Raw genomic sequence first — 21,092 nt, 5'->3', positions numbered from 1 at the left:
GTCCGGATATGGAGTTGTCGGAGGATGAGGACCTTTCCCCGGATCAACCCGCCTTTTCGGGTCTATTTCCTCAAGCCTTGTTCAAGTCCCTCCTGCACAAGGCTATTGCTACTGCCCAACTGGATATGCCTAAACCATCTCCATCTACTTCAGCTGTGGCCAAGGGGGCTCTGAACCCTCTGTTTGCTGAACCGTCGCGACAGGTGGACATCATTCCGACTCCACCGCTGTTCCTCGATGTGATCCGAAAGCAGTGGTCTTCACCTGGAGCGGCTCCGGCTCCTACTTCAACGGACAAGCGGAATTTTTCTGTGGCGTCGGATCTGGACTCTATTCTCCAGGTGCCAGCAGTCGACGCTCCTATAGCCGCTCTCTTACCTCAGGCGGCAGTTCCGGGAGTTCCGACCGAGGGCCTTCGTCCTGAAGAACGACGAGCTGACCAGGTTTTGCAACGGGCTCACCAGGGTGCCGCTTGGGCTATCCGGTCGTCGTCGACCGCCTCATTTTTTAACCGCACTACCCTTCTATGGCTTCGCCAGCTCCAGGACACCTTGGCGACAGAGGATGCACGCATTCGACTGGAGCTGAACAAGATAATAGCCGCCACCCAATTTTCAGCGGATGCCACACTCAATGCCGCTCGCTTCGCAGCTAAATCCCTCGCTTCTTCGGTTTCTGCACGTCGCTTGGTCTGGCTCCGCCATTGGCAAGCTGATGCCAGACACAAATGGCGATTGGCTTCGGTTCCCTTTGGCGGCTCCAAGTTGTTTGGGGATTCTTTAGAATCCTTCCTCGTTGAAACGAAGGATAAGAGGAAGGTTCTCCCGGTTGTCTTCCGTAGGGGGGAACCTAGATTCCAACCTTACCCGTCCCGGTCCCACTCTCGGTCTTATGAGGGTTCCAATTTTGCCCCTTCTTCTGCGAGACCTCAGGGGTATTTCCAATCCAGACATCGGGGGGCTCAGGACAGAGCCCCTAGAGGTAGGACATTTGGCTCCAAACGGCCCTTTCAAGGGGGAGGAGGTCGTTTCCCCCAGACGCCGTCGTTAACTGCATCCCGGATCCTCCCATAGGGGGCAGATTGGCCCTTTTCGCCCCGATTTGGGAGGAGTCCACCTCCGATAAATGGGTCCTGGCCACTCTAAGATCTGGGTTGGCCATTGAATTCCTTTCCCCTCCTCCAAGTTTTTTTGTACGCTGTCCGCTGTCCCATGACATCGAGAAGAGATCTCTTATGGAGTCGGCGGTTCAGCATCTCCTTTCAATCAGGGCTATCCAACTAGTGCCCGAGATTGAACAGGGCACGGGATTCTATTCCCGTGTTTTTCTTGTACCAAAGTCTTCGGGGGGGTGGAGACCCATTCTGGACCTCAAGCGTCTTAATCGGTATGTCGCATACCGGAAATTTAAAATGCAGTCTCTAAAATCTATTCTCGACGGTGTTAGGAGGGGCGATCTCCTCTCTTCTATAGACCTCACCGAGGCCTATCTACATATCCCAATTCTCCCTTCCCATAGGAGGTTTCTTAGATTCTGTTATGGAGGGCAACATTACCAATACCGGGCCTTACCCTTTGGTCTTTCGTCGGCCCCTCATGTCTTCACTAAGGTACTGGCTGCCTTGGCAGCCTTTCTTCGGTCCAAGTCTGTGCGTCTTCAGTGTTACCTGGACGACATCTTAATTTTGTCATCCTGTCATCAGGGGGCCTTTTCCGACCTGCAACTTACCATCCGTACCCTGGCTTCCCATGGGTTTTCCATTAACGTGGAAAGGAGCCATTTCGTCCCCTCAACTCGTTTGGTCCATCTCGGGGCTCTGATAGATTCGGTGGAGGGGAGGGTCTACCTGTCGCGTGAGCGTCAGGAGAGTTTACGCTTGCTGGTAGCTAAGGTTAAACGTACCAGGTCTGTCTCCCCCCTCGCTCTGTCCCAGCTCCTGGGGAAGATGATTTCGGCCATCTCTATCGTCCCATGGGCCCAACTCCACGCAAGGGAACTTCAGTGGTTCCTTCTACCTTGGCAGAAGGCAGGGAGGGGCACCTCCCGTTCTCCCATCCCTGTCCCCAAGAAGGTGCTCAGGTCCCTAACATGGTGGCAGTCACCAGCCTTATCCCGGGGTTGTTTTTTCTTTGACCCGCAGAGAGTGGTGGTGACAACAGACGCCAGCCTCCATGGCTGGGGTGCCCACTGTCGGGGCCAGATGGCACAGGGCACCTGGACAGATGTAGAATGCCGGCGTCCGATCAACTGGCTAGAACTACGGGCAGTCTACCTGGCCCTGCAAGCCTTCCGTCACATGGTGTCCAAGTCACATGTCCTGGTCCTCACGGACAATATTACAGCAAAGGCGCACATCAATCGCCAAGGGGGCACTCGATCTCGGCTCCTGATGGAGGAAGCATGGCGGCTGGGAGTCTGGTCGGAGCTCAACCTCGCCTCGTTGAGGGCGGAACACATTCCCGGTGCCACCAACCTACAGGCGGACTGGCTAAGCCGTCAGCGACTGGATCATGCGGAATGGCATCTTCACCCGCACATCTTCCAACTGATCGTGACACGCTTCGGGATGCCGGCGGTAGACCTTTTTGCCACGGCGGCCAACTCTCAATTACCACGCTTCCTATCACGGTACCCGTCACCTCATGCGGAGGCTGTGGATGCTCTTCGTTCCCCGTGGCCTCCAGGACTTCTCTATGCCTTTCCTCCGGTCCCTCTGGTTCCCCGAGTACTTCGCAAATTATTGACGGAACAGGCAGAGATGATTCTGGTGGCCCCTTATTGGCCTCGCAGACCTTGGTTTGCCGACCTCGTGTCTCTTTCAACGTGCCGCCCGTGGCAGTTGCCCCCAACCGGAGGACTAACACAAGGAACCGTGAAGCATCCGGACTTACAGTGGCTCCGTCTGACCGCTTGGCGGTTGAGCGGCTATCGTTCGAAGCTGTCAATGTACCCGCCGACGTAATCGACATCATACAAGCGTCGCGGAGGCCCTCGACGAACCGGATTTATTCGGCCACCTGGCGAGCATTTTGTGCCTGGTGTGATCGTACGGGGGTTCAGCCTCTTCGAGCTTCGATCCTCAATGTCCTAGTTTTTCTGCAGAACGGTCTGGCTAACGGCCTTTCGCCCAACACTTTGCGACGGCAGGTGGCAGCGATTTCGTCTATACTTACGCTCGGGTCGGTGTCCTCTCTCTCTCAGCATCCGATGATTCGCCGTTTCCTACGAGGGGCGACGAACCTCCATCCCCCAGTCCTCCACAGGTATCCGACTTGAGACCTTTCGCTGGTCCTTAATGCGCTCACGGGGGCTCCGTTCGAGCCTTTATGGACAGTGAGTCTTCGATTTCTAACGTGCAAAGTTGCATTCCTAGTGACAATCACTTCGGCTCGCCGCATCTCGGAGATAGCCGCGCTCTCCGTACGAGAGGACCTCTGTGTATTCCACGCGGACCGTGTGGTACTCCGGCTAGATCCCACCTTTGTGCCAAAGGTGAATACCACCTTCCACCGCATGCAGGAACTGGTGCTGCCTAACTTTTGCCCTCAACCGTCTCATCGACTCGAACGACGATGGCATTCACTAGATGTCCGTCGGGCTCTGCGGATTTACATTAAGCGTACAGCGACTATCCGCAAAACTGAATCGCTCTTTGTGTCTTTCTTACCATGTTCCTTGGGCAATAAGGTGTCGGCTTCCACCGTCGGTCGCTGGATTCGCCAAACGATAGCCAAGGCCTATGAACTTCGCGCTCTCCCTCGGCCTCCTCGTCTGACGGCTCATTCCACCCGTAGCGCGGCGACATCAGCTGCCTGGGCTGCCCAGGCATCCTTGTTAGAGATCTGCAGAGCGGCTACGTGGACTTCGCCGTCCCCGTTTATCCAACACTATAAACTGGACAGATTCGCTTCGGCGGATGCCGCCTTTGGTCGTAGGGTTTTACAACGGGTTGTTGAAGGGGGGATTGCTTCGGACCAGACTGGTCCCTCCCCTTCTTAGGGACTTGAATCTTTGGTATGTCCCATTCTGGCTGCTGTCTCCACCCACAATGGAGAAGGGGCGTTGGTCTTACCTGAGACAGCAGGGTGGAGACAGCAGCCAGACCCTCCCTTCTCCAGTCTGTCCTCTATTTCTTGTGTTTTTTTCTTCCTTTAAGCTAGTGTCCCACACGCCGAGCCTCTCTTCTTGCCTTCACCAAAAGCTGGGTCTGCCCGGCAACAGGGGTGGGACTTGGCAACTTTGATTGGCTCAGTCTATCAGCATGGCAGATGAGCACACCCCATCCTGGCTGCTGTCTCCACCCAATGAGAAGGAGCGTCTCAGGTAAGACCAACGCCCCATTCGAGACAATGATGAATCCGCATACAGACGGGAGGTTGAACAACTAGCCTCATGGTGCGACTGGAACAATCTGGAACTGAACACACTTAAAACCATGGAAATGGTGGTAGACTTTAGGAGAAACCCTTACATACTTCTAACTCTTACAATACTAGACAACACAGTATCAACAGTAGAGACCTTCAAATATCTAGGTTCTACCATATTGCAAGATCTAAAATGGAGCTAACATCAAAAATGTCATCAAAAAAGGACAACAAAGAATGTTCTTTCTGCACCAACTCAGAAAGCTCAAACTGCCCAAGGAGCTGCTGATATAGTTCTACAGAGGAATTATTGAGTCTGTCATCTGCACCTCTATAACTGTCTGCTTTGGTTCTGCAACCCAATAAGACAGACACTGACTTCAGAGGATAATTAGAACTGCAGAGAAAACAATTGCTACCAACCTGCCTTCCATTGAGGACCTGTATACTGCACGAGTCAAAAAGAGGGCTGTGAAAATATTTACGGACCCCTCACATCCTGGACATAAATTGTTTCAACTCCTACCCGCAAAATGACTCTATAGAGCACTACACACCAGAACAACTAGACACAAGAACAGTTTTTTCACGAACGCCATCATCTGCTAAACAAATAATTTCCTCAACACTGTCAAACTATTTACTAAATCTGCACTACTATTAATCTTCTTATCGTTCCCATCACCCATCACCCATCTCCTTCTACTTATGACTGTATGACTGTAACTTTGTTGCTTGTATCCTTATGATTTATATTGATATTGTTTCCTGATTGCTTATTTGTACCCTATGACTATCATTATGTGTTGTACCTTATGATTCTTGATGAATGTATCTTTTCTTTTATGTACACTGAGAGCGTATGCACCAAGACAAATTCCTTGCGTGTCCAATCACACTTGGCTAATAAAAAATTCTATTCTATTCTATTCTAAATTATTTTGATGTATTCACGCTACATATTTATCTTTGTTTTTGAAACACATGCTAACAATCCAGGAACTGTATTTGCGTGTGTGCGCACACATAAAAACAAACTAACTCAGATACCTATCTTTTAAAATATGAGAATCCCAAAAAAAAGCCAAGTATTAAATGTAATTAGTTCCCTCTCTAGTGAATTTTATCTCATTAAAGCAAAGCTTCACATACAATAACATAGCATGACTATTTGTTCTGTGGGTTTCTATATATTCCTTAGCACTGCAACCATTTTTATATATTACAAAGATAAATAATATAGATTGGTAGGTGGAATTTAGTTTAAATCATTAGGTAGGTTACATTATTTCCCTATTTATTTTAAATTTGTTCATGCCATCTTAATTTTATTTCAAATAGACTATAAACAGAAATATTCTGAAAATATATGTAGCCCAAATAAAAGACAATAAAAGGATTTTTCCAGTTTTGCAGATACTTCTAGAAACTATCTAAAGGATTAATCTGCAGCTATTCAACTGCAGAACATTACTTCTGTGCCACAGACTTGTATATGAACTATTAAATCTATTAAATCAATAGCAATTCCTCCAATATACTATTAAAAAAATGATTTAAAGAGCAGTACATTTTTGTTCATGGGGCAGGCGAGGCCTTTTTCAGCAACTGTGGCTGAATATAAATATATATAACCTCTGATCCATCATTGCAATTATACAGGAACTGAAACATGAAATATGAAGTATTTAAAATATACATGAAGTGCCATAAAGATTGTATTAGAAGATGTAAAACGAACAATTTCGAATACAGACACGCTACAAAAATTCTACATACAATGTTAAGCATAAACAAACCTTTATTTTTTAGTTAGACAACTGTTCCATGACCTATGCTGCCTTGCAATGGGTCAAAGACAAGAATCATTCCCAGCACTACTCAGAAATATCCATGACTGAGCCTTTTCTGCATATTCTGCATGTGCAGTACCTATTTGGGAAACTGTGGCCATTTCCCAAGGCTATATTCTTCATAATTAAACAGTAAGAACAAATGGTATTAAGACTGTTATTCCAAAGAGGGTCTTGTGGAAATTAATTGTTTACAATGTGAAATTAGCAAACCATGGTGCAATTAAACAGTTTGTAAGATCATGCTGAACAGCCTTTGTCATTTTAACACTTATTCCCCGTTTGGTGAAAATGTGTTAGAACCCTTCGTTCCTTTATTTCAAGCCATCATGATTTTTTTGGTCTCATTGTAAAATTCTACCTCATTAATTATCCTGAACTTCTGCATCTGAGAACTATGTCAAACAGAGTTGGCAATAGAGAAAAGGCATACTTTTAGAGTATACTACTCAATCCATGTCCCAATGGGTTATTGTTTCAGAGATAGGGAAGAGCCTTCTCTGTGGGGGCACCTGCTATCTGGAATGAACTCCCCCTGGAGATACGGAGGATCCTGGATTTACGCGCCTTCCGCCGTGCCCTCAAGACCTTTTTATTCCAACAGGCTGGCCTGGCCTTACCTCCCTTTTTAATTGTAAATTTTAAATTTGTCTAAAATTTCAGGGGTGTTTTAATCTGTTCCGGGCCAAATTTATTTAATTAGGTTTTTATACTGTTTTTAAATTTTGTAATCTGTGTGTTTTACCTCTTGGCTGTTCACCGCCCTGAGTCCTTCGGGAGTAGGGCGATATATAAATCTAATAAAATAAAATAAAATAAATAAATAAATAAATATTATTTCCTTATTTTAACAGACAAACTACGGTGGGCAAAAAAACCTGTAGAAGTGAGAACAACTTCAGACTTCCTTATTTAATTTCTTTGTGGGAACTGGCAGAAAGTGTTGAAAATGAACACATGACTGAAGCTGATTGAAGCAGCCACAACTTTGCCAAATTTCAATCCCATGGGAATAGTGGGTCTCATATTTTGGATACATTCTTTAAGTTAGCCCATTTGAGATAGATTGATTTAAAAACTGTTGCCTTGTGGTGCACTATTTTGCCCAATTGAACATTAGACAAACAGGAGAATTTTACTAATATATAAATGACAAATTAACCATCTAAAATTTGTGTAATATTTAATAAAGAAATTTTTTTTTCCCAAAACATGGGGGGTGGGGGGGAAACAGTTTTTAAAAAGTATGTTCATAGAATTACAGAATTGAATAAGGATAATGAGGCCAATTTCTTGCTTAACACAGGAAACCAAATGAAAGCATTCATGACAGATTACAGGTAGTTCTTGAGAAATGACAGGACATTCAACAATGGTTCAAAGTTATGATTGATATCCAAAATCTATATACAGCCCTGTGTCAAAATTACAAAAGCTCTACTGCCACTGTCATTTGCTCTTATGATTGACCATGGGGATGCTGCAGCGCCCGCCCCACCCCCGCCTCTCTTCTGCCCGCCTCCTGTCTCAATGGGTTAGGGTTCTCCTGCTCCCCATGCCTCCTAGAAACAGGCACATTTTTCAGGGTTCCAACAATTCCTTGTGAAAATGGCAGCTGCTTTCAGAGCTTTCTGCGCCTATCAGCTGGCTGCTAATCAGCTGGCCACTGGGAGGCTGCAAAACTTCCTGCTCTTGCCTGGCTTTGGGAAGTTGGCCTCTGCATAAAAGGCAGCTTCAGGACAAGCTTCCCAAAACCTTCCCCTTTCTTTACCTCCTGCCTCCCTCCCCCAGAAAGCCACATTTCTTTAAAAAAAAAAAAAAGCTGGGAGACTTGTTGATCTCCTGCCCCCCCATCCAATTAGGTGCTAAAGCTAAACTCTCCCTCTGCTCACCAATCTCTCTCTCCTTTTAAAAAAAGTTATCTTGACTCCATGCTGAAGAGTAGAGGAAGAAAGCAACAAGGAAATATTAATCTTGAGCCTTGGTAGTACAGTGGTCTAAAGCACCCTGTTATTAAGACCAACTGCCTGCAATTACTGCAGGTTCGAATCTCGCCAGGCTCAAGGTTGACTCAGCCTTCCATCCTTTCTAAGGTAGGTAAATTGAGGACCCAGATTGCGGGGGCAATAAGCTGACTTTGTATAAATATACAAAAGGATGAAGGCTGTTGCTTAGCGCATTGTAAGCCGCCCTGAGTCTCCGGAGAAGGGCGGCATATAAATCAAAAAAAAAAAAAAAATCTTTCTGCAGTGTTTTGCCTTGAACTAAAGGAAAAAAAAGTCATCTTCAAAAGTTGCACAACAAAATAGAGGATGCTTGGTCTTTGCAAGCTTTAAATGTCCATCCCACTACAGTACCATAGCTAATTAACTTTTATAGATGAAGGGATTTTTTTTGCCTCAACAAAAAATCTTTACACCTCCTTAGTAACTTATATTGTATAATGCACATTCCAAAACATGACATTTTTGTTTTACTTATGGTGACTGTTTCTACTGTATATTATTTTTGACAGAAGTCAAAATTATTCAGAAGTATAAATATAAATGTTATGCCAATCTAGGAACAAAGTAATATATGTATAGTTCATAATAATTTCCATACTGTCACTAAATTAATATTAATTAATTTAAATATTTATACAATTTAGGATACTCTTTATTTGGTAAGCTATTATAGTAGTTAAGATTGGACAGAGTCTGTGGACTGTCCCACCTCACACATTCACTAGATCTATGGAAGTCCAGTCACCATCCGTAGTCAAACCTACACTGCAGTTGTTGAGGGGATAAAATAAAAGGTCCTCATATATGCCACTTTGAATTCCATAAGAAAAGGTAAAAAATATAGGTAATAAAGAAGCATTTGTAATATGTCTGTAAAATTTCTCCTGTTGCATGCCAGATTTATTTCCCTAAAGAAATACAATGTTTAGTGTATGTATCACAAACTATTTGGAATGTATAGTTTAAAAAAATATGTTTACAGGAATCTGCATTGAAATACACGAGAATCAAGCTGAAACATAAAAAGCCAGATTTATTCCTGGCAATATACAATTAATAGCTATTCAATCATACCAACAATTAAAGCAAACATAATACTAGCTGACAGCTGGCTTGAAAAAATTTGGCTTCTGAAAGTAACAAATATGCATCAATTTTCCTTTTATTCTATCATAAAGGTATGAATATGCATGATCACCAAGAAATTGTATCATTATCTATATTGCACTTCAAGTGTGAATTTAAGCAGAATACAGTTTGTTTCAAAAATCTATCAACAAACTATAGTCATCTGTTTAGAAATATGGGCATACATGGATTTCTTTTTGTAAAGACTAATTCAACAGATGGCATTCACTGATAAACATACCAAAATAAACTCAAAAGTTATGGACAAATCCAAAACGAAACTAGACCATTAAAAATTTAGACAGATTAGTATAGCTAACTGGCAGCAAACATAACGTTAGGGCTTTGAAAATGGAAAAAAACCTCTCTCAACACTCAGCAATCAGTTCTATAACCTTGTGTAATGCATAACAAATCTGCAAACTTGTGACATACTGCAGAATTATTAATATTTGCAATGTGTGAATTAATTCTTCAAGCAGCTTTATAATTAGACTTCAAACATTACACTGAACAGTTGATTCAAAACTTATTTTTCCTTGTCAGAAAACATTGTTACAAATCAACTGGAGGACTTTATAACACAAGGCAACATCGGTATGAGTTAACATGCTGATGAAACACTATTGTTGTTTTAACTTCAGATCCCATGTTTTCACAATATAAGAATTCCTCAACTAAATTCCTTATTTAGTGACCATTTGAAGTTAGACTTTTTTTGCACTCCTTTGTGGTCGTGTGATCACATTTTGTGATCGCATGGTAAGCAGCCCACATTTAACAACTGTTTGCAACATCCCATGGTCTATGATCACAATTTACTTTTTTTTTTTTTTTTTTTTTGCTGGAAACCAGCTTCTGGCAAAAAAACCCGCCCACTGTAGAGAATGGGTTCGCTTAACGACTCTGATGTTTGCTTAATGGCCATGGTGATTCATTTAATGACTGCTGTTAAAAAAAGTCATAAAATCAGATTGATTGTGTAATAAACGGCTTAATAACTTACAATTCAATAACAGGCTCAACTATACTTGTAAATCGAGCACTATCAGGAAAAATTAATCTATACCATTAGATTATACCTGGGTGGTTTCTGCAGTCTCTATGGCAGGTTTATTGGACATATTTTTCTCATTCAATAAATTTTTGCTTTGTACTTTAAAGACATTTTAATTACCTTATAGATCTCAAGATGCTTTTTCAAACAACTGAATCTCAGGAGACAGAACTGTATACTCTTTATGTATTTTCCTGGCGGCGGGGGAAAGAGAGATAGTAAAGAGAAACAGCTTCAGATATCTTATTGATTTCGGGTTCCGGTTGACATTGCAACAAGATTGAACACGAGGAGCAGGTCCCCGTGCTCCTGTGCTGAGTTCTCACCGTTGGTGGACTCCAAAAGGAGCCAAAGAAGCCCTGTAGGGGCGGCAAAGCAAAGGGGTGCCCTGTGAGTCCGCAGAGAGTTGCAACTCTCCTGCTGGACCCCAGGGTTTTTTTTCCTTCTCAGCCACGACGAGAAGAGGCAGCCTAAAGATGGCTGCCACAAAGCTGGGGTAGCCAAGGAACACCTAAGACTGGTGCTGGAGTGAAGTTAGTGAACATTGTCTGGAACTGGGTGAAAGGATTCTTTCTTATAAAACCTAACCCCAAAGGAAATAATCTAGGAAAAGAAAGGCTCACAACTGTTTGCTAAAGCAGCAACTAAGCATTTTGAGAAAAACTTCAGAATTGAAAGAAAAGAATTAAAGGGAAAAAGCAAATAAAAAAATAAAAAACTGTTAAAATTACAGAAAATTGGACTTTTAAACTGAGTAGGTGTTATTCTGGAAAGGCATTTTAAAAATACTGGAACTATTTACTTTTTAGGTAAATACTTTGTTACTTTGTTTCTATATTTTGACTTATTAAATTGGTTAACATTGAAATCTAAACTGGGAGTGCCATCTGCTGATGAAAGGAAAGTATAACATATTCTTAAATCCTGGAAAATTCTGACAAGGATATGTTTTATGCACCTACAATGTGACTACTGGAGATTTAAATATGAATATAAGGAAGATTTTTTCATTAAAGAAACCCCTGAATGCTATGATACAAGACTGAATGCATAAAGGGGATTTAAGGAAGTTCTGAAAAGCTTTTGGGATTATCTAAAGGAACAGATTGATTAACTATGGAATATAAAAATTGTGAACACTGAATTCTTTTGGAGGAGTGACTTTAGGCTAGAAATGATTTGTTCTTAAATATAATGGTGGCATGATTAAAAGTTAGAATAGGGATAGAAGTAAGAGAGAGGGGGAATATTAGTATACACATTTTTATACAATAAGATAAAAGTAATAATAAGAGGGAAGATTAGAAACTGAATGATGGTATTATTACGCATGTTTAAACAATATTGTGATTGGCATTGGAATAACGTATTGAAACATTGAATAATTAAATAATGAAAGTCTATAATTTAATACAAATAGGTATATTAACACTAGAACTACATAAGCTTGAGGAATGTAACAAATATGATTAATAGCACTATTTTTATTTGTACCAAAATGTATGATACCCAGATGCCACTCTGCTCACGCATTGATATGGATATATTGTAAAATAAAATAAGAAACTTGGGGGGGGGGGGGAGGTATCTTATTGATTTCGCAGTCCTCTCAAAAATCAGATTTCATTGGCTCAAATCCTAAACATTAACACACACACACACACACACACACACACACACACACACGTGCTATTCTGCATTAGAGCACTTGGAAATAGTGCTTTTGTCTCTTTTGGCATTGCTCCTCTTTCTCCTTGAAACTTATAGCAGGTTTGGACTTTCAGAAATATGAAAGGTACAAAGCTGTGAAATCTTAGTGTTAGCAACTATAGCTTTGGCAGAAGAGCTGTTACATGATACCATAAGCACAAGTACAAAAACCTACAGCTTGTGAACTCTCTGCATTCCACCAGGGTATTGTAATCACTGTAATGGTAAAGAGTAACACATTTTTTACTCCATTTCCTCTACACGCACAATATGGTTTTCCTTCTAAACTCTTACACATAATGTACCTTGGCAGGGACTTAGATTTTTAAAACCAAGAATCTGAGCTCCCCTTTCTTTTCCTTCCCAGCTGGTCTTCTTATCTAGCTGTTTTCTCCTGATACAATCTATCAGAATGTGACTGCTTCCTTTCAGAAGCGTTCTGCAAGCTCCATGGTCAGCAACCTGTAGCAGAGAGATTTTGATGTATGATAGGAAGCTGTTAATGTGGAACCAATCACTATTGAGTAGTGTCAAATGTGGGTCCTGTCAGAAAAGTGAAATCAAAGAAAACAACAGCAAAAAATAAACATTGATGGCTGCAGAACAAAAAAAATGTAAATGCCAAATGGAAAAAATATTAGGAAAAAAATTAATCTGTTCAAATGAATGTGAAAGTGACCACATGGAAAAAGGATATGGAAACTGTTTGTTAAAGAGTAAACTTTAACAAACAAAACTTTCCTTTTATGAGTTGCCAAGTATGTGAAGTATTTTAAATGGGTGATTCCAAAAGGATGCCAATAAAAGGAAATATTTGTAGCTCTCCAAAACCACTAAGAACCCCTCTGAAAAGATGTTTAGTAGTATGATGAAGCAAGACAGACTGTGGATGAGATGAAAATACATTAAAAAGAATGACTGCTGGAAAAATGGGAATGAAACATATTGTAGAGTGAAAAAGGACAGTTGGCAAGAATGTGATCAAAAAGAACAATAATGGTTAAGATTAAGCAAAGAAAATGTAGAAAAATGTTAATGGAAATAAAAAAATACTCGGAAAGTGACTAAAGGAAAGAATGGAATTCAAAATAAAACTGAGGAAATATAGAAAGAAAATAGATGAAGGGAATGCTGGAAATAATATTTGAGTGTCTATAAAGGAATGATGCATGGAAAAATGGAATAGAAACTAATGGATTTCTCTAAGAATGTTAAAAAAATGGTGACAAATGATGATGATGAAGAGGAGAAGTAATCACTGAGGAATGTTTGAATTATGAAATGTTTGCACAAATATGGAGTTAAAGTTTTGTCTCTGAATGTCATAACAGCAGTATATGGTAGAAATAAAGCATAAGTGAGATATAAATTGAATGCTTAGCAAGTAGTTCAATAAGGAGCAGGACGAAGACAAAGGTATCTGATTTCCCCATGGTTCTTTAATGCATTTATGAATAAATGTATAAGGAATGCTTCTGATGATTGATGGGGAAGTGAATGTATACTATTTGGCCATGTTGTTAACCAAAAGCTTAAGTGATCTGTAGTGAATAGATGTAATGAAATCTGTGGATGACCTTGGAGGAGAAAGAGAAGAGATGCTGCCTAGGAAAAAAATCAAGCAAAAATGGGAGGAGCCCACCAATGGATTAACAATCAGAGGAAGAGATTTAGGAAGGATCTGCCATAATTAATTAGGAAATTAAAAGTGGCAGCAGGAAATTTCTACTTTCAGACTTTCAAGATTCTGTTACTGTAGCCTTACAATAAAGGATACCAGCACCATCATTTGTTTAAAATGGTATAGGATTTCCTGACTAAGTAGGAGGTTGGACTAGAAGACCTCCAATGTCCCTTCCAACTCTGTTATTCTGATAATTAGTTCATATAGCCGAGTTTCCTGTCTGGTTCATCTGGGAGAGCTGATACAGCCCAAACCACGTAATAGGGCTGTTATTGTGGTGAAATGGGAAGGACTATTAGATTTATTTATTTTTTTGTTTATTTATTTTATTGAGTATGTATTAGATAATATATATAAGTATAAGCATGAATTCAATATATAAAATGAGTACAATTAAGGGGAACATTAGGAGAGGGACGGTAGGCATGCTGGTGCTCTTATGCATACCCCTTACAGACCTCTTAGGTAAGGGATGAGGTCAACAGTAGCCAATCTAAGGTTAAAATTTGGGGGGGGGGGGTTGGGGGATGAAACCAGAGTCAGGTAGTGCATTCCAGACATTGACCACTCTGTTGCTGAAGTCATATTTTCTGCAATCGAGTTTGGAGCGGTTCACTTTAAGTTTGTATCTATTGTGTGCTCGTGTATTGTTGTGGTTGAAGCTGTAATAGTCATTGACAGGTAGGACATTGTAGCAGATGATTTTATGAGCTATGCTTAGGTCATACCGAAGGTGGCGTAGTTCTAAATTTTCTAAGCCCAAAATTTCAAGTCTGGTGGCATAGGGTATTTTGTTGTGAACGGAGGAGTGAAGGACTCTTCTTGTGAAATATTTCTGGACACGTTCAATTGTATTAATGTCCAATATGCAGCGCGGGTTCCAGACAGATGAGCTGTATTCGAGAATTGGTCTAGCAAATGTTTTGTATGCTCTGGTTAATAGTGTGATATTACTAGAGAAGAAGTTACACAAGATTAGGTTTACAAACCTTAATGTCTTTTTGGCTATGTTGTTACAGTGGGCTTTGGCATTTGATACGAGTACTTCAAGGTCTTTGACAGAGTGAGGGTCATCTACAAGGTGGTGTCCACTCAGCTTGTATTTTGTGTTCTGATTCTTTTGGCCAACGTGTAAGACAGAGAATTTGTTGGTTGAGATTTTGAGTTTGACCATTCTGACACAAAGTCAAGGTCTTTTTGAAGGGTAGCAGCATTGGTGGTGCTAAATAGTTTTACATCATTTAAAGCGGGGGGGGGGGAGAGAAAGAGAGAGAGAGAAGTGGGATAAAAATAAAACAACAACAACAATAATAATAAAGAGTCTCGTAAATTTATTAGGCATATCCCCCAAAATAGCAAAGAAAACATTAGATGATTGAATTATATTTTAGTGACACCATGTGGCTACATGCCAATTTGCTATCTGCTGAATTGAATTTCTTGTCATTGTGTAGGACAGATGAAACTCCATAAAAAGACATAATTCAGAAAGAAAAGAGACCTCACTGATTTACAATTTAAGAACCACAACTAATAAATCGATAATCAAACCTAATAAAGTGGATTAGAGAGTGAAGTTTGTCCAAATTTGCTTATTTTCCTGTATTGTCACATTGAATGTGGATATTGATCACTAATTTAGCACTTATTCTCTAAACCTAACAACTAATTTTAAAAGCTTATCCAGAAGGATATAAATCAGGGGTGCCAAACTGGCGGCCAGCAGGCTGGATGTGTCACACACAGGCCACGCCCACTCCAGCTCCAAGAATGGGAAAAATGTTGTGAAACATCACATGACTGCAATGTGACGTGGTAAGTTTGACACCCGTGATATAAATAATTAACACCAGAATTTTAGCACACTGAGATCTGTCTAGCATCTAAATTAACTTGCTTTTCTATGCCAGCAATTTATCTCATTTTACACAGAGAAAAAAATAGTATTATCATTGATACTATTACTACAGCTACTTTACTGTTGCAAATCTTTATTTAGATTTGCAACAGTTTTTCTCTCCCCCCCAATTCTGACAAGAAAATTATTGTTCTATTTGGCTATGAGATTGATTTACTGTTTTATGAATGACAGGTAAAATTCTGCTGGTTTTTTTTTCTGCTATTAAGATAAACAGAAAATACAAAAGTGTTTTTAAAAAGACTATAGCATTTAATCATAATAATATTTAGAAGGAAGTACATGAAGCCAAAATTATGACAGTGTTCATACATCACATTAAGCTATAAACCACTGTTTATCAACTACACTGCTGACTTCATGCATCTCAATTTAAGAAACAATCTTAAGCTCTCAAGCATTTTGAATTGTGAATACAACCATCAGAGTCATCCTGTAAAATGTAGAATTTTTTTTAGAAAAATAGAACCTTGCTATTTTAAATACAAAAATGGTCCAACTAATTATCTAATTCTAACATTCCATTTAAAACAACACCAATGAGAATGTTTTAGTGAATCCTTAAGAATGCTATACTTGCCCACAGTTTCTTCTGCATAAGTAATTTCTACAAACCAAACAGTTGCCCATAATAGATTCTTATGATTCATGCTGAAAGAAATCCATAAACTAAAAACCCAAGAAAAATAGTTCCTGCTGTTGCTCCACAAATGTTTGCTAAGTGCTATGTAAGAAAAATTTTCTTCCAATAAATTAGCTTTAAAACTGCACAGATTTACTGGGACTATTATAATAGTTTGAATTATTGTTTCTGTCTAATTTCCCTTTTATATGCATGTAGAAGGGAGAGTAAGGTTAAATTCAATCTTAAATTCTGGTTCTTCCATATAAGTAAGATATCATTTATTAAATATCATATTTTCATTTGCACAAGAATATCTGGAGATTGAATTTCATTTTTATCAAAGAATACTAGAGCACAGTATAGTAGTCCCTTCTATAAGTTTGTCCTGTGCATTGGCACTTGGAGAAAAGAAACCCAATACAATGACTATTAGCAAATGACAAACACATATAACACATGTATAAGCAAATAGATTGGTCTATTGCAAGCCTCTGCTAAAATAAATTCCACACAGAGTATAACAACAGAATTAATAACTTAGAAAACTAATTTGGATTTCACAAAATGCTATTAAAAATCAATTTTGCACTGTTAAAATATATTGCAAAATAATGCAGCAAATGATTTATTGAGCAGATTAAATCAGTTTGTGTTTATTGTAAATATTCTAGAGTTCATTTAAAAACTAATAAATTATCGATTTGGTTACTATGTGAAACAATATCTTGTAGAATTTCTTTAGCATCACAATGATATTTTATTATTGGAAACTCAGTGAAGAAGTTAGGAAAAGAAAAAAGTACTAAGAACACAAAGCAAATGCCTAAAGCAAAGAAACTTCAATGAAATCAAGGACAAGCAATAGTTTTTTGTTGTTTCCAAGACACTATGAAATTGAACTAATTACGATACCCTCAGGAATACTGTACTGAGATTACTTTGATCTAAGTGTCTCTTAGTACATATGACTCATATTTACATAAAAATTAAGATGTCATATGTAGTGAGAATTTAATGCAACCTTGCATTAACTTCTCACCTAGCATCATGAACTCCAGGCAAACAAGTGCATTCCATCCAGCAGAATGAACAGACTGAGATGCAACAAATAAATCTATTTTTATCTGTTTCAATGAATATTTTTACTGACCTACCTCATTAGCCTCTTAATAGTGTTATAAATAATTTTCTAGCTAAGTAATATGTATGAGTTTATAGTTCATTTGATTACAAATAGTTCTTTAATGTTGTTTAACAATCAGTATTTCCAATGCTACAAAAATACCTTCCCAATATCAAATATAGTTTTGACGTATTTAAAAGAGAAAACAGATATAAATGAACATAAATATCTTACAATTTCTTTTCTATTCTATCTGTCCATTCTCCTTATTCCTTTATTCTTTTATTTCTTCTAAACTATCCTAACATCCTTTTGCATAGCTTCTATCACAGATATTTATTTTATTTATTTATTATAATTTGTCAAACAAAAACAAAAACAGGAATAATATAAAAATACAATGACAGGGACGAGAGGCACATTAGTGCACTTATGCACGACCCCTCAACCGACCTCTTAAGTATGAAGTGAGGTCCACAGAAGTCAATTTATGACTAAAACTGTGAAAATTTGTAGCTGAGACAACTGGATCAGATAGAGCATTCCAGACTTTGACAACTCTTTTACAAAAATCGTATTTTTTATAGTCAAGTTTAGAACGATTTACATTGAGTTTAAGACAGTTGTTCGTATGCTTATTATTGCGATTAAAACAGAAAAAACTATTTACAGGTAAAACATTACTATGTACAATTTTGTATGCAATACCTAAGTCTGACCGCAAGCGACATAGTTCCTAGTTATCCAAACCAAGAATTATGAGCCTAGTAGCATAGGGAATTCTATTATGTACAGAAGAGTGCAACACTTTTCTCGTAAAATACTTCTGAACCCACTCAATTGTACTAATGTCAGATATACGGTAGGGATTCCAAACAGTTGAACAGTACTCTGATTGGTCTAGCATAAATTTTATAAGCTCTAGTTAGCAACACAATGTTTCCAGAAAAGAAGCTTAGCAGAATTAAGTTTACAACTCTTAGTGCTTTTTTAGCAACCCTGTTACAGTGAACTTTGGAGCATAGATCATCAGAGATAAGTACACCTAACCCTAACCCTTAACAAAGTGAGGGTCATCTGCAAGATCAATACCACCTAGTTTATACTTGATATTCTGATTACGTTTACCAATATATAAGATAGAGCATTTATTAATTGAAATTTGAAGTTGCCAAATGGATGACCATTCAGACACATAGTCAAGATCACTCTGCAAAACAACAGAATTATTTGTAGTATTAAATAATTTTACGTCATCGGCAAAAAGGACACAATTGCTTTTAAATTGATCACATAAATTGTTGATATAGAGCAAGAAAAGTGTGGGACCTAAAATGCTGCCTTGCAGAACACCACTATTAACTGATGCAGGATTAGACAGCGAGTTCCCTATTTTGACTTTCTGCAATCTATTAGACAAGAAAGCAGCGATCCGCTTGTGCAAAGGTCCAGAAATGCCATAAGAATTTAATTTCAACAGTAGTTTATCATGTACTACTATATCAAAGCCTTACAAAAACCTATGTAAATTGTATCTACAGCTTTACCTTGATCAAGACATGTAGTCCAGGTATTTTTACAGTGCAAAAATTGTAAATTACAGGACAAGTTTTTCTTAAAGCCAAACTGTTTGTCGGATAGCAAATTATTTGTTTCTAAGTGGTGGATTGGTTTATGATTGATGCCATAACTTTGCATGTAACACAACACAAAGAAATTGGTCTATAATTTTCATCTAAACTAGGGTCACCCTTTTTAAAGATTGGTATAACTATAGCTGATGACCATAGATCAGGCAGAGAACTAGTTCGAAACGATACTTCAAAAATTGTACACAAAGGTTCAGCTAAGACAGTAGCAAGCTTTTTCAAGAAAAAAGCATGCAATCCATCTGGACCTGTGGATAGTGATGGCTTTAGATTACACAATGCTAGTTCAACATTATCTACTGTAAATTTAAAATTCAGCAATTTGCTACAACTATTTGTGGTTTGACTTGCAAATGAGGGATTGCAACCATTGGTACCTACAAAAATTGAACTAAAAAATGTATTGAAAAATTGGCCTGACCAACATTGTCATTACAATCACCCCTGTTTTGCCCTTTTAAGGGTGGAATCACTTGCAAGTCTTTAAGTTTTGAGTTAACAAAGTTGTAAAAGGCTCACGTAGAGTTTGAGTTTAACAGTTTTCCTCATGTTTACAGAAATAATTAGTGCATTCTTCTTTAATTTGACGACATAAGGCTTTGTAGCAGCTTTTGAAGTTGGCAATGTAGCCTGTCTTCTTGTTCCGCCAAATAATTTTTTTCTTATAATGTAATTTTATTATTGCCTTGGGTAATTTCATCTATTCCAAAGCAGCAGCTATGGATATCTTATATCTTCATCTATTCCAAAGCAGGAGCTATGGATAGAATGAAAAGCCTTTGGATAAATAAAAAGTATATCTATATGTGGATTTGGGGAAGGACATTTCCCCATGAAATAATCCCCCATCTCCTTTGTGATAAAGTTGTAGCCTATTCTCTTTCAACTTCCCAAATTGCACTTGAAAACGGGACTGTGAAACTATGTATTCTTGCCATCCTCCCAACATTCCCAACAAGAGCCAATGTGGCACAGTGGTTAGAGTGCAGCACTGCAGGCTACTTCAGCTGACTGCTAGCTGCAGTTTGGCAGTTCAAATTTCACCGGCTCAAGGTTGACTCAGCCTTCCATCCTTCCAAGGTCGGTAAAATGAGGACCCAGATTGTTGGGGGCAATATGCTGATTCTGTAAACCGCTTAGAGAGGGCTGAAAAAACACTATGAAGCAGTATATAAGTCTACGTTCAGTTAGACTCATTTATTGCTTCCTATCCTTTCCCCATATTTTAAATATCAAATGCCACAAGAAATATGAACAATCATATTCCAAGTTTAGATCAAGAAATAGATTTCAACTCCCTTTTTCCCACCAGAGGTCCCACATTTATATCTGACACATAAATCAACTTCATGTCGTTGAGAATTCATTAACCCCATTCATAACATCTCAGGATTTTTCTCCATTACTTTCTCCTTCCATTCCCTAAGTAGCAAAATATAAACCAATATGAAGTGAAACAGCATTTTAATGGACTAACTGGAATGTGTTTAAAAAGGGTAGATGTGTATATTATTATTTAATCACAGAATGTTATTACCTGTAGTGGTATATTATCTACAGTGACTGTACATCAGTACACAACTGGTGGTATTTTCATAAGGATGTCATTACACAATCTTGTTAATCAATATGGAAGACTGTTCTGTTCCATATAACTGAGGTTTCACTGTAACTAATTTTGACTGGATTGTAACACTGAAGAAAAGAGACTATGCAATGAAACCTATCTATCTATCTATCTATCTATCTATCTATCTATCTATCTATCTATCATCTATCTCTTCAAAGACTAAAAATTAAGGAGACAATTAAAGAGAAAAATTTCTGCTTTTAAACTACTGTACTAGATAATGGTGATTTTTTATTTTATTATAATATTTAATTTATAAGATACCAAATGCAACAATTATTTACCATATTTTATAAGATGTTTCTAAAAGCTACTTTTATTAACATTTCAGGATATCAGCAG

At 38.9% G+C, this 21,092-nt stretch overlaps 1 protein-coding gene across 1 annotated transcript in view; it reads right to left on the bottom strand.

Annotated features, from left to right (window-relative positions):
- The window catches only part of BTBD9 (BTB domain containing 9), a 128,277-nt gene that overhangs the window by 94,099 nt on the left and 13,086 nt on the right, over positions 1-21,092 (bottom strand). The gene's annotated exons all lie outside the window — the stretch shown is intronic.

This window comes from Pituophis catenifer, unplaced genomic scaffold (genome assembly GCF_029215685.1).
Source record: "Pituophis catenifer annectens isolate HBS135680 unplaced genomic scaffold, rPitCat1.0.hap2 SCAF_1, whole genome shotgun sequence".
Taxonomy (NCBI): Eukaryota; Metazoa; Chordata; class Lepidosauria; order Squamata; family Colubridae; genus Pituophis; species Pituophis catenifer.
Note: the sequence above shows the minus strand (reverse complement) of the source record. Positions and strands in the feature narration are given on the sequence as shown.